Genomic DNA, 15121 nt, shown 5'->3' on the forward strand with positions numbered 1-15121 from the left:
CCTTTCAACATTTTGGAAATCCCGCTGAAACTTTGGACATTCTGGCGAAGGGTTCCCAATCCCCGACAAGATTGGTACCCTTTCACGTCCAAATCTCTCAGACTCTGGGAGAGATTCTCAAAACCAAGGTTGACATGTTTCGAGTTCCTTTCAACATTTTGGAAATCCCCCTGAAACTTTGGACATTCTCGCGAAGGGTTCCCAATCCCCGACAAGATTGGTACCCTTTCACGTCCAAATCTCTCAAACTCCGGGAGAGATTCTGAAAACCAAGGTTGACATGTTTCGAGTTCCTTTCAACATTTTGGAAATCCCGCTGAAACTTTGGACATTCTCGCGAAGGGTTCCCAATCCCCGACAAGATTGGTACCCTTTCACGTCCAAATCTCTCAAACTCCGGGAGAGATTCTCAAAACCATGGTTGAAACGTTTCGAGTTCCTTTCAACATTTTGGAAATCCCGCTGAAACTTTGGACATTCTCGCGAAGGGTTCCCAATCCCCGACAAGATTGGTACCCTTTCACGTCCAAATCTCTCAAACTCCGGGAGAGATTCTCAAAACCAAGGTTGACATGTTTCGAGTTCCTTTCAACATTTTGGAAATCCCGCTGAAACTTTGGACATTCTCGTGAAGGGTTCCCAATCCCCGACAAGATTGGTACCCTTTCACGTCCAAATCTCTCAAACTCCGGGAGAGATTCTCAAAACCAAGGTTGACATGTTTCGAGTTCCTTTCAACATTTTGGAAATCCCGCTGAAACTTTGGACATTCTCGCGAAGGGTTCCCAATCCCCGACAAGATTGGTACCCTTTCACGTCCAAATCTCTCAAACTCCGGGAGAGATTCTCAAAACCAAGGTTGACATGGTTCGAGTTCCTTTCAACATTTTGGAAATCCCGCTGAAACTTTGGACATTCTCGCGAAGGGTTCCCAATCCCCGACAAGATTGGTACCCTTTCACGTCCAAATCTCTCAGACTCCGGGAGAGATTCTCAAAACCAAGGTTGACATGTTTCGAGTTCCTTTCAACATTTTGGAAATCCCGCTGAAACTTTGGACATTCTTGCGAAGGGTTCCCAATCCCCGACAAGATTGGTACCCTTTCACGTCCAAATCTCTCAAACTCCGGGAGAGATTCTCAAAACCATGGTTGAAACGTTTCGAGTTCCTTTCAACATTTTGGAAATCCCGCTGAAACTTTGGACATTCTCGCGAAGGGTTCCCAATCCCCGACAAGATTGGTACCCTTTCACGTCCAAATCTCTCAAACTCCGGGAGAGATTCTGAAAACCAAGGTTGACATGTTTCGAGTTCCTTTCAACATTTTGGAAATCCCGCTGAAACTTTGGACATTCTCGCGAAGGGTTCCCGATCCCCGACAAGATTGGTACCCTTTCACGTCCAAATCTCTCAAACTCCGGGAGAGATTCTCAAAACCAAGGTTGACATGTTTCGAGTTCCTTTCAACATTTTGGAAATCCCGCTGAAACTTTGGACATTCTCGCGAAGGGTTCCCAATCCCCGACAAGATTGGTACACTTTCACGTCCAAAACTCTCAAACTCCGGGAGAGATTCTCAAAACCATGGTTGACATGGTTCGAGTTCCTTTCAACATTTTGGAAATCCCGCTGAAACTTTGGACATTCTCGCGAAGGGTTCCCAATCCCCGACAAGATTGGTACCCTTTCACGTCCAAATCTCTCAAACTCCGGGAGAGATTCTCAAAACCAAGGTTGACATGTTTCAATTTCCTTTCAACATTTTGGAAATCCCGCTGAAACTTTGGACATTCTCGCGAAGGGTTCCCAATCCCCGACAAGATTGGTACCCTTTCACGTCCAAATATCTCAAACTCCGGGAGAGATTCTCAAAACCAAGGTTGACATCTTTCGAGTTCCTTTCAACATTTTAAAAATCCCGCTGAAACTTTGGACATTGTCGGTAAGGGTTCCCAATCCCCGACAAGATTGGTACCCTTTCACGTCCAAATCCCTCAAACTCCGGCAGAGATTCTCAAAACCAAGGTTGACATGTTCCGAGTTCCTTTCAACATTTTAAAAATCCCAATGAAACTTTGGACATTGTCGGTAAGGGTTCCCAATTCCCGACAAGATTGGTACCCTTTCATGTCCAAATCTCTCAAACTCCGGGAGAGATTCTCAAAACCAAGGTTGACATGGTTCGAGTTCCTCTCAACATTTTGGAAATCCCGCTGAAACTTTGGACATTCTCGCGAAGGGTTCCCAATCCCCGACAAGATTGTTACCCTTTCACGTCCAAATCTCTCAAACTCCGGGAAAGATTCTCAAAACCAAAGTTGACATGTTTCGAGTTCCTTTCAACATTTTGGAAATCCCGCTGAAACTTTGGACATTCTCGCGAAGGGTTCCCAATCCCCGACAAGATTGGTACCCTTTCACGTCCAAATCTCTCAAACTCCGGGAGAGATTCTCAAAACCAAGGTTGACATGGTTCGACTTCCTTTCAACATTTTGGAAATCCCGCTGAAACTTTGGACATTCTTGCGAAGGGTTCCCGATCCCCGACAAGATTGGTACCCTTTCACGTCCAAATCTCTCAAACTCCGGGAGAGATTCTCAAAACCAAGGTTGACATGTTTCGAGTTCCTTTCAACATTTTGGAAATCCCGCTGAAACTTTGGACATTCTCGCGAAGGGTTCCCAATCCCCGACAAGATTGGTACCCTTTCACGTCCAAATCTCTCAAACTCCGGGAGAGATTCTCAAAACCAAGGTTGACATGTTTCGAGTTCCTTTCAACATTTTGGAAATCCCGCTGAAACTTTGGACATTCTCGCGAAGGGTTCCCAATCCCCGACAAGATTGGTACCCTTTCATGTCCAAATATCTCAAACTCCGGGAGAGATTCTCAAAACCATGGCTGACATGTTTCGAGTTCCTTTCAACATTTTGGATATCCCACTGAAACTTTGGACATTCTTGCGAAGGGTTCCCAATCCCCGACAAGATTGGTACCCTTTCACGTCCAAATCTCTCAAACTCCGGGAGAGATTCTCAAAACCAAAGTTGACATGTTTCGAGTTCCTTTCAACATTTTGGAAATCCTGCTGAAACTTTGGACATTCTCGCGAAGGGTTCCCAATCCCCGACAAGATTGGTACCCTTTCACGTCCAAATCTCTCAAACTCCGGGAGAGATTCTCAAAACCAAGGTTGACATGTTTCGAGTTCCTTTCAACATTTTGGAAATCCAGCTGAAACTTTGGACATTCTTGCGAAGGGTTCCCGATCCCCGACAAGATTGGTACCCTTTCACGTCCAAATCTCTCAAACTCCGGGAGAGATTCTCAAAACCAAGGTTGACATGTTTCGAGTTCCTTTCAACATTTTGGAAATCCCGCTGAAACTTTGGACATTCTCACGAAGGGTTCCCAATCCCCGACAAGATTGGCACCCTTTCACGTTCAAATCTCTCAAACTCCGGGAGAGATTCTCAAAACCAAGCTTGACGTGTTTCGAGTTCCTTTCAACATTTTGGAAATCCCCCTGAAACTTTGGACATTCTCGTGAAGGGTTCCCAATTCCAGACAAGATCGGTACCCTTTCACGTCCAAATCTCTCAAACTCCGGGAGAGATTCTCAAAACCAAGGTTGACATGTTTCGAGTTCCTTTCAACATTTTGGAAATCCCGCTGAAACTTTGGACATTCTCGCGAAGGGTTCCCAATCCCCGACAAGATTGGTACCCTTTCACGTCCAAATCTCTCAAACTCCGGGAGAGATTCTCAAAACCAAGGTTGACATGGTTCGAGTTCCTTTCAACATTTTGGAAATCCCGCTGAAACTTTGGACATTCTCGCGAAGGGTTCCCAATCCCCGACAAGATTGGTACCCTTTCATGTCCAAATATCTCAAACTCCGGGAGAGATTCTCAAAACCATGGCTGACATGTTTCGAGTTCCTTTCAACATTTTGGATATCCCACTGAAACTTTGGACATTCTTGCGAAGGGTTCCCAATCCCCGACAAGATTGGTACCCTTTCACGTCCAAATCTCTCAAACTCCGGGAGAGATTCTCAAAACCAAAGTTGACATGTTTCGAGTTCCTTTCAACATTTTGGAAATCCTGCTGAAACTTTGGACATTCTCGCGAAGGGTTCCCAATCCCCGACAAGATTGGTACCCTTTCACGTCCAAATCTCTCAAACTCCGGGAGAGATTCTCAAAACCAAGGTTGACATGTTTCGAGTTCCTTTCAACATTTTGGAAATCCCCCTGAAACTTTGGACATTCTTGCGAAGGGTTCCCGATCCCCGACAAGATTGGTACCCTTTCACGTCCAAATCTCTCAAACTCCGGGAGAGATTCTCAAAACCAAGGTTGACATGTTTCGAGTTCCTTTCAAAATTTTGGAAATCCCGCTGAAACTTTGGACATTCTCACGAAGGGTTCCCAATCCCCGACAAGATTGGCACCCTTTCACGTTCAAATCTCTCAAACTCCGGGAGAGATTCTCAAAACCAAGCTTGACGTGTTTCGAGTTCCTTTCAACATTTTGGAAATCCCCCTGAAACTTTGGACATTCTCGTGAAGGGTTCCCAATTCCAGACAAGATCGGTACCCTTTCACGTCCAAATCTCTCAAACTCCGGGAGAGATTCTCAAAACCAAGGTTGACATGGTTCGAGTTCCTTTCAACATTTTGGAAATCCCGCTGAAACTTTGGACATTCTCGCGAAGGGTTCCCAATCCCCGACAAGATTGGTACCCTTTCACGTCCAAATCTCTCAGACTCCGGGAGAGATTCTCAAAACCATGGTTGAAACGTTTCGAGTTCCTCTCAACATTTTGGAAATCCCGCTGAAACTTTGGACATTCTCGCGAAGGGTTCCCAATTCCCGACAAGATTGGTACCCTTTCACGTCCAAATCTCTCAAAGTCCGGGAGAGATTCTCAAAACCAAGGTTGACATGGTTCGAGTTCCTTTCAACATTTTGGAAATCCCGCTGAAACTTTGGATATTCTCGCAAAAGGTTCCCAATCCCCGACAAGATTGGTACCCTTTCACGTCCAAATCTCTCAGACTCCGGGAGAGATTCTCAAAACCAAGGTTGACATGTTTCGAGTTCCTTTCAACATTTTGGAAATTCCGCTGAAACTTTGGACATTGTCGGTAAGGGTTCCCAATCCCCGACAAGATTGGCACCCTTTCACGTCCAAATCTCTCAAACTCCGGGAGAGATTCTCAAAACCAAGGTTGACATGTTTCGAGTTCCTTTCAACATTTTGGAAATCCCCCTGAAACTTTGGACATTCTCGCGAAGGGTTCCCAATCCCCGACAAGATCGGTACCCTTTCACGTCCAAATATCTCAAACTCCGGGAGAGATTCTCAAAACCAAGGTTGACATGTTTCGAGTTCCTTTCAACATTTTGGAAATCCCGCTGAAACTTTGGACATTCTCGCGAAGGGTTCCCAATCCCCGACAAGATTGGTACCCTTTCACGTCCAAATCTCTCAGACTCTGGGAGAGATTCTCAAAACCAAGGTTGACATGTTTCGAGTTCCTTTCAACATTTTGGAAATCCCCCTGAAACTTTGGACATTCTCGCGAAGGGTTCCCAATCCCCGACAAGATTGGTACCCTTTCACGTCCAAATCTCTCAGACTCCGGGAGAGATTCTCAAAACCAAGGTTGACATGTTTCGAGTTCCTTTCAACATTTTGGAAATCCCGCTGAAACTTTGGACATTCTCGCGAAGGGTTCCCAATCCCCGACAAGATTGGTACCCTTTCACGTCCAAATCTCTCAAACTCCGGGAGAGATTCTCAAAACCATGGTTGAAACGTTTCGAGTTCCTTTCAACATTTTGGAAATCCCGCTGAAACTTTGGACATTCTCGCGAAGGGTTCCCAATCCCCGACAAGATTGGTACCCTTTCACGTCCAAATCTCTCAAACTCCGGGAGAGATTCTCAAAACCAAGGTTGACATGTTTCGAGTTCCTTTCAACATTTTGGAAATCCCGCTGAAACTTTGGACATTCTCGTGAAGGGTTCCCAATCCCCGACAAGATTGGTACCCTTTCACGTCCAAATCTCTCAAACTCCGGGAGAGATTCTCAAAACCAAGGTTGACATGTTTCGAGTTCCTTTCAACATTTTGGAAATCCCGCTGAAACTTTGGACATTCTCGCGAAGGGTTCCCAATCCCCGACAAGATTGGTACCCTTTCACGTCCAAATCTCTCAAACTCCGGGAGAGATTCTCAAAACCAAGGTTGACATGGTTCGAGTTCCTTTCAACATTTTGGAAATCCCGCTGAAACTTTGGACATTCTCGCGAAGGGTTCCCAATCCCCGACAAGATTGGTACCCTTTCACGTCCAAATCTCTCAGACTCCGGGAGAGATTCTCAAAACCAAGGTTGACATGTTTCGAGTTCCTTTCAACATTTTGGAAATCCCGCTGAAACTTTGGACATTCTTGCGAAGGGTTCCCAATCCCCGACAAGATTGGTACCCTTTCACGTCCAAATCTCTCAAACTCCGGGAGAGATTCTCAAAACCATGGTTGAAACATTTCGAGTTCCTTTCAACATTTTGGAAATCCCGCTGAAACTTTGGACATTCTCGCGAAGGGTTCCCAATCCCCGACAAGATTGGTACCCTTTCACGTCCAAATTTCTCAAACTCCGGGAGAGATTCTGAAAACCAAGGTTGACATGTTTTGAGTTCCTTTCAACATTTTGGAAATCCCGCTGAAACTTTGGACATTCTCGCGAAGGGTTCCCGATCCCCGACAAGATTGGTACCCTTTCACGTCCAAATCTCTCAAACTCCGGGAGAGATTCTCAAAACCAAGGTTGACATGTTTCGAGTTCCTTTCAACATTTTGGAAATCCCGCTGAAACTTTGGACATTCTCGCGAAGGGTTCCCAATCCCCGACAAGATTGGTACACTTTCACGTCCAAAACTCTCAAACTCCAGGAGAGATTCTCAAAATCATGGTTGACATGGTTCGAGTTCCTTTCAACATTTTGGAAATCCCCCTGAAACTTTGGACATTCTCGCGAAGGGTTCCCAATCCCCGACAAGATTGGTACCCTTTCACGTCCAAATCTCTCAAACTCCGGGAGAGATTCTCAAAACCAAGGTTGACATGTTTCAATTTCCTTTCAACATTTTAGTAATCCCGCTGAAACTTTGGACATTCTCGCGAAGGGTTCCCAATCCCCGACAAGATTGGTACCCTTTCACGTCCAAATATCTCAAACTCCGGGAGAGATTCTCAAAACCAAGGTTGACATCTTTCGAGTTCCTTTCAACATTTTAAAAATCCCGCTGAAACTTTGGACATTGTCGGTAAGGGTTCCCAATCCCCGACAAGATTGGTACCCTTTCACGTCCAAATCCCTCAAACTCCGGCAGAGATTCTCAAAACCAAGGTTGACATGTTCCGAGTTCCTTTCAACATTTTAAAAATCCCACTGAAACTTTGGACATTGTCGGTAAGGGTTCCCAATTCCCGTCAAGATTGGTACCCTTTCATGTCCAAATCTCTCAAACTCCGGGAGAGATTCTGAAAACCAAGGTTGACATGGTTCGAGTTCCTCTCAACATTTTGGAAATCCCGCTGAAACTTTGGACATTCTCGCGAAGGGTTCCCAATCCCCGACAAGATTGTTACCCTTTCAAGTCCAAATCTCTCAAACTCCGGGAAAGATTCTCAAAACCAAAGTTGACATGTTTCGAGTTCCTTTCAACATTTTGGAAATCCCGCTGAAACTTTGGACATTCTCGCGAAGGGTTCCCAATCCCCGACAAGATTGGTACCCTTTCACGTCCAAATCTCTCAAACTCCGGGAGAGATTCTCAAAACCAAGGTTGACATGGTTCGACTTCCTTTCAACATTTTGGAAATCCTGCTGAAACTTTGGACATTCTTGCGAAGGGTTCCCGATCCCCGACAAGATTGGTACCCTTTCACGTCCAAATCTCTCAAACTCCGGGAGAGATTCTCAAAACCAAGGTTGACATGTTTCGAGTTCCTTTCAACATTTTGGAAATCCCGCTGAAACTTTGGACATTCTCGCGAAGGGTTCCCAATCCCCGACAAGATTGGTACCCTTTCACGTCCAAATCTCTCAAACTCCGGGAGAGATTCTCAAAACCAAGGTTGACATGGTTCGAGTTCCTTTCAACATTTTGGAAATCCCGCTGAAACTTTGGACATTCTCGCGAAGGGTTCCCAATCCCCGACAAGATTGGTACCCTTTCATGTCCAAATATCTCAAACTCCGGGAGAGATTCTCAAAACCATGGCTGACATGTTTCGAGTTCCTTTCAACATTTTGGATATCCCACTGAAACTTTGGACATTCTTGCGAAGGGTTCCCAATCCCCGACAAGATTGGTACCCTTTCACGTCCAAATCTCTCAAACTCCGGGAGAGATTCTCAAAACCAAAGTTGACATGTTTCGAGTTCCTTTCAACATTTTGGAAATCCTGCTGAAACTTTGGACATTCTCGCGAAGGGTTCCCAATCCCCGACAAGATTGGTACCCTTTCACGTCCAAATCTCTCAAACTCCGGGAGAGATTCTCAAAACCAAGGTTGACATGTTTCGAGTTCCTTTCAACATTTTGGAAATCCAGCTGAAACTTTGGACATTCTTGCGAAGGGTTCCCGATCCCCGACAAGATTGGTACCCTTTCACGTCCAAATCTCTCAAACTCCGGGAGAGATTCTCAAAACCAAGGTTGACATGTTTCGAGTTCCTTTCAACATTTTGGAAATCCCGCTGAAACTTTGGACATTCTCACGAAGGGTTCCCAATCCCCGACAAGATTGGCACCCTTTCACGTTCAAATCTCTCAAACTCCGGGAGAGATTCTCAAAACCAAGCTTGACGTGTTTCGAGTTCCTTTCAACATTTTGGAAATCCCCCTGAAACTTTGGACATTCTCGTGAAGGGTTCCCAATTCCAGACAAGATCGGTACCCTTTCACGTCCAAATCTCTCAAACTCCGGGAGAGATTCTCAAAACCAAGGTTGACATGGTTCGAGTTCCTTTCAACATTTTGGAAATCCCGCTGAAACTTTGGACATTCTCGCGAAGGGTTCCCAATCCCCGACAAGATTGGTACCCTTTCACGTCCAAATCTCTCAGACTCCGGGAGAGATTCTCAAAACCATGGTTGAAACGTTTCGAGTTCCTCTCAACATTTTGGAAATCCCGCTGAAACTTTGGACATTCTCGCGAAGGGTTCCCAATTCCCGACAAGATTGGTACCCTTTCACGTCCAAATCTCTCAAACTCCGGGAGAGATTCTCAAAACCAAGGTTGACATGGTTCGAGTTCCTTTCAACAGTTTGGAAATCCCGCTGAACCTTTGGATATTCTCGCAAAAGGTTCCCAATCCCCGACAAGATTGGTACCCTTTCACGTCCAAATCTCTCAGACTCCGGGAGAGATTCTCAAAACCAAGGTTGACATGTTTCGAGTTCCTTTCAACATTTTGGAAATTCCGCTGAAACTTTGGACATTCTCGCGAAGGGTTCCCAATCCCCGACAAGATTGGCACCCTTTCACGTCCAAATCTCTCAAACTCCGGGAGAGATTCTCAAAACCAAGGTTGACATGTTTCGAGTTCCTTTCAACATTTTGGAAATCCCGCTGAAACTTTGGACATTCTCGCGAAGGGTTCCCAATCCCCGACAAGATCGGTACCCTTTCACGTCCAAATCTCTCAAACTCCGGGAGAGATTCTCAAAACCAAGGTTGACATGGTTCGAGTTCCTTTCAACATTTTGGAAATCCCGCTGAAACTTTGGACATTCTGGCGAAGGGTTCCCAATCCCCGACAAGATTGGTACCCTTTCACGTCCAAATCTCTCAGACTCCGGGAGAGATTCTCAAAACCAAGGTTGACATGTTTCGAGTTCCTTTCAACATTTTGGAAATCCCGCTGAAACTTTGGACATTCTCGCGAAGGGTTCCCAATCCCCGACAAGATTGGTACCCTTTCACGTCCAAATCTCTCAAACTCCGGGAGAGATTCTGAAAACCAAGGTTGACATGTTTCGAGTTCCTTTCAACATTTGGGAAATCCCGCTGAAACTTTGGACATTCTCGGTAAGGGTTCCCAATCCCCGACAAGATTGGTATCCTTTCAGGTCCAAATCTCTCAGACTCCGGGAGAGATTCTCAAAACCAAGGTTGACATGTTTCGAGTTCCTTTCAACATTTTGGAAATCCCGCTGAAACTTTGGACATTCTCGCGAAGGGTTCCCAATCCCCGACAAGATTGGTACCCTTTCACGTCCAAATCTCTCAAACTCCGGGAGAGATTCTCAAAACCAAGGTTGACATGTTTCGAGTTCCTTTCAACATTTTGGAAATCCCGCTGAAACTTTGGACATTGTCGCGAAGGGTTCCCAATCCCCGACAAGATTGGTACCCTTTCACGTCCAAATCTCTCAAACTCCGGGAGAGATTCTCAAAACCAAGGTTGACATGTTTCGAGTTCCTTTCAACATTTTGGAAATCCCGCTGAAACTTTGGACATTCTCGCGAAGGGTTCCCAATCCCCGACAAGATTGGTACCCTTTCATGTCCAAATCTCTCAAACTCCGGGAGAGATTCTCAAAACCATGGCTGACATGTTTCGAGTTCCTTTCAACATTTTGGAAATCCCGCTGAAACTTTGGACATTCTTGCGAAGGGTTCCCAATCCCCGACAAGATTGGTACCCTTTCACGTCCAAATCTCTCAAACTCCGGGAGAGATTCTCAAAACCAAAGTTGACATGTTTCGAGTTCCTTTCAACATTTTGGAAATCCCGCTGAAACTTTGGACATTCTCGCGAAGGGTTCCCAATCCCCGACAAGATTGGTACCCTTTCACGTCCAAATCTCTCAAACTCCGGGAGAGATTCTCAAAACCATGGTTGACATGGTTCGAGTTCCTTTCAACATTTTGGAAATCCCGCTGAAACTTTGGACATTCTTGCGAAGGGTTCCCGATCCCCGACAAGATTGGTACCCTTTCACGTCCAAATCTCTCAAACTCCGGGAGAGATTCTCAAAACCAAGGTTGACATGTTTCGAGTTCCTTTCAACATTTTGGAAATCCCGCTGAAACTTTGGACATTCTCGCGAAGGGTTCCCAATCCCCGACAAGATTGGTACCCTTTCATGTCCAAATCTCTCAAACTCCGGGAGAGATTCTCAAAACCATGGCTGACATGTTTCGAGTTCCTTTCAACATTTTGGAAATCCCGCTGAAACTTTGGACATTCTTGCGAAGGGTTCCCAATCCCCGACAAGATTGGTACCCTTTCACGTCCAAATCTCTCAAACTCCGGGAGAGATTCTCAAAACCAAAGTTGACATGTTTCGAGTTCCTTTCAACATTTTGGAAATCCCGCTGAAACTTTGGACATTCTCGCGAAGGGTTCCCAATCCCCGACAAGATTGGTACCCTTTCACGTCCAAATCTCTCAAACTCCGGGAGAGATTCTCAAAACAATGTTTGACATGGTTCGAGTTCCTTTCAACATTTTGGAAATCCCGCTGAAACTTTGGACATTCTTGCGAAGGGTTCCCGATCCCCGACAAGATTGGTACCCTTTCACGTCCAAATCTCTCAAACTCCGGGAGAGATTCTCAAAACCAAGGTTGACATGTTTCGAGTTCCTTTCAACATTTTGGAAATCCCGCTGAAACTTTGGACATTCTCACGAAGGGTTCCCAATCCCCGACAAGATTGGCACCCTTTCACGTCCAAATCTCTCAAACTCCGGGAGAGATTCTCAAAACCAAGGTTGACATGTTTCGAGTTGCTTTCAACATTTTGGAAATCCCCCTGAAACTTTGGACATTCTCGTGAAGGGTTCCCAATTCCAGACAAGATCGGTGCCCTTTCACGTCCAAATCTCTCAAACTCCGGGAGAGATTGTCAAAACCAAGGTCAACATGTTTCGAGTTCCTTTCAACATTTTGGAAATCCCGCTGAAACTTTGGACATTGTCGGTAAGGGTTCCCAATCCCCGACAAGATTGGTACCCTTTCACGTCCAAATCCCTCAAACTCCGGGAGAGATTCTCAAAACAAAGGTTGACATGTTCCGAGTTCCTTTCAACATTTTGGAAATCCCACTGAAACTTTGGACATTCTCGCGAAGGGTTCCCAATCCCCGACAAGATTGGTACCCTTTCACGTCCAAATCTCTCAAACTCCGGGAGAGATTCTCAAAACCAAGGTTGACATGGTTCGAGTTCCTTTCAACATTTTGGAAATCCCGCTGAAACTTTGGACATTCTCGCGAAGGGTTCCCAATCCCCGACAAGATTGGTACCCTTTCACGTCCAAATCTCTCAGACTCCGGGAGAGATTCTCAAAACCAAGGTTGACATGGTTCGAGTTCCTTTCAACATTTTGGAAATCCCGCTGAAACTTTGGACATTCTTGCGAAGGGTTCCCAATCCTCGACAAGATATGTACCCTTTCACGTCCAAATCTCTCAAACTCCGGGAGAGATTCTCAAAACCATGGTTGAAACGTTTCGAGTTCCTTTCAACATTTTGGAAATCCCGCTGAAACTTTGGACATTCTCACGAAGGGTTCCCAATCCCCGACAAGATTGGTACCCTTTCACGTCCAAATCTCTCAAACTCCGGGAGAGATTCTGAAAACCAAGGTTGACATGTTTCGAGTTCCTTTCAACATTTTGGAAATCCCGCTGAAACTTTGGACATTCTCGCGAAGGGTTCCCGATCCCCGACAAGATTGGTACCCTTTCACGTCCAAATCTCTCAAACTCCGGGAGAGATTCTCAAAACCAAGGTTGACATGTTTCAATTTCCTTTCAACATTTTGGAAATCCCGCTGAAACTTTGGACATTCTCGCGAAGGGTTCCCAATCCCCGACAAGATTGGTACACTTTCACGTCCAAATCTCTCAAACTCCGGGAGAGATTCTCAAAACCATGGTTGACATGGTTCGAGTTCCTTTCAACATTTTGGAAATCCCGCTGAAACTTTGGACATTCTCGCGAAGGGTTCCCAATCCCCGACAAGATTGGTACCCTTTCACGTCCAAATCTCTCAAACTCCGGGAGAGATTCTCAAAACCAAGGTTGACATGTTTCAATTTCCTTTCAACATTTTGGAAATCCCGCTGAAACTTTGGACATTCTCGCGAAGGGTTCCCAATCCCCGACAAGATTGGTACCCTTTCACGTCCAAATATCTCAAACTCCGGGAGAGATTCTCAAAACCAAGGTTGACATCTTTCGAGTTCCTTTCAACATTTTAAAAATCCCGCTGAAACTTTGGACATTGTCGGAAAGGGTTCCCAATCCCCGACAAGATTGGTACCCTTTCACGTCCAAATCCCTCAAACTCCGGCAGAGATTCTCAAAACCAAGGTTGACATGTTCCGAGTTCCTTTCAACATTTTGGAAATCCCACTGAAACTTTGGACATTGTCGCGAAGGGTTCCCAATCCCCGACAAGATTGGTACCCTTTCACGTCCAAATCTCTCAAACTCCGGGAGAGATTCTCAAAACCAAGGTTGACATGGTTCGAGTTCCTTTCAACATTTTGGAAATCCCGCTGAAACTTTGGACATTCTCGCGAAGGGTTCCCAATCCCCGACAAGATTGGTACCCTTTCACGTCCAAATCTCTCAAACTCCGGGAGAGATTCTCAAAACCAAGGTTGACATGTTTCGAGTTCCTCTCAACATTTTGGAAATCCCGCTGAAACTTTGGACATTCTCGCGAAGGGTTCCCAATCCCCGACAAGATTGTTACCCTTTCACGTCCAAATCTCTCAAACTCCGGGAAAGATTCTCAAAACCAAAGTTGACATGTTTCGAGTTCCTTTAAACATTTTGGAAATCCCGCTGAAACTTTGGACATTCTCGCGAAGGGTTCCCAATCCCCGACAAGATTGGTACCCTTTCACGTCCAAATCTCTCAAACTCCGGGAGAGATTCTCAAAACCAAGGTTGACATGGTTCGAGTTCCTTTCAACATTTTGGAAATCCAGCTGAAACTTTGGACATTCTTGCGAAGGGTTCCCAATCCCCGACAAGATTGGTACCCTTTCACGTCCAAATCTCTCAAACTCCGGGAGAGATTCTCAAAACCAAGGTTGACATGTTTCGAGTTCCTTTCAACATTTTGGAAATCCCGCTGAAACTTTGGACATTCTCGCGAAGGGTTCCCAATCCCCGACAAGATTGGTACCCTTTCACGTCCAAATCTCTCAAACTCCGGGAGAGATTCTCAAAACCAAGGTTGACATGGTTCGAGTTCCTTTCAACATTTTGGAAATCCCGCTGAAACTTTGGACATTCTCGCGAAGAGTTCCCAATCCCCGACAAGATTGGTACCCTTTCACGTCCAAATCTCTCAAACTCCGGGAGAGATTCTCAAAACCATGGCTGACATGTTTCGAGTTCCTTTCAACATTTTGGATATCCCACTGAAACTTTGGACATTCTTGCGAAGGGTTCCCAATCCCCGACAAGATTGGTACCCTTTCACGTCCAAATCTCTCAAACTCCGGGAGAGATTCTCAAAACCAAAGTTGACATGTTTCGAGTTCCTTTCAACATTTTGGAAATCCTGCTGAAACTTTGGACATTCTCGCGAAGGGTTCCCAATCCCCGACAAGATTGGTACACTTTCACGTCCAAATCTCTCAAACTCCGGGAGAGATTCTCAAAACCAAGGTTGACATGGTTCGAGTTCCTTTCAACATTTTGGAAATCCAGCTGAAACTTTGGACATTCTTGCGAAGGGTTCCCGATCCCCGACAAGATTGGTACCCTTTCACGTCCAAATCTCTCAAACTCCGGGAGAGACTCTCAAAACCAAGGTTGACATGTTTCGAGTTCCTTTCAACATTTTGGAAATCCCGCTGAAACTTTGGACATTCTCACGAAGGGTTCCCAATCCCCGACAAGATTGGCACCCTTTCACGTTCAAATCTCTCAAACTCCGGGAGAGATTCTCAAAACCAAGCTTGACGTGTTTCGAGTTCCTTTCAACATTTTGGAAATCCCCCTGAAACTTTGGACATTCTCGTGAAGGGTTCCCAATTCCAGACAAGATCGGTACCCTTT

This window comes from Streptopelia decaocto (assembly GCF_964273445.1).
Source record: "Streptopelia decaocto genome assembly, contig: HAP1_SCAFFOLD_30, whole genome shotgun sequence".
Classification (NCBI taxonomy): Eukaryota; Metazoa; Chordata; class Aves; order Columbiformes; family Columbidae; genus Streptopelia; species Streptopelia decaocto.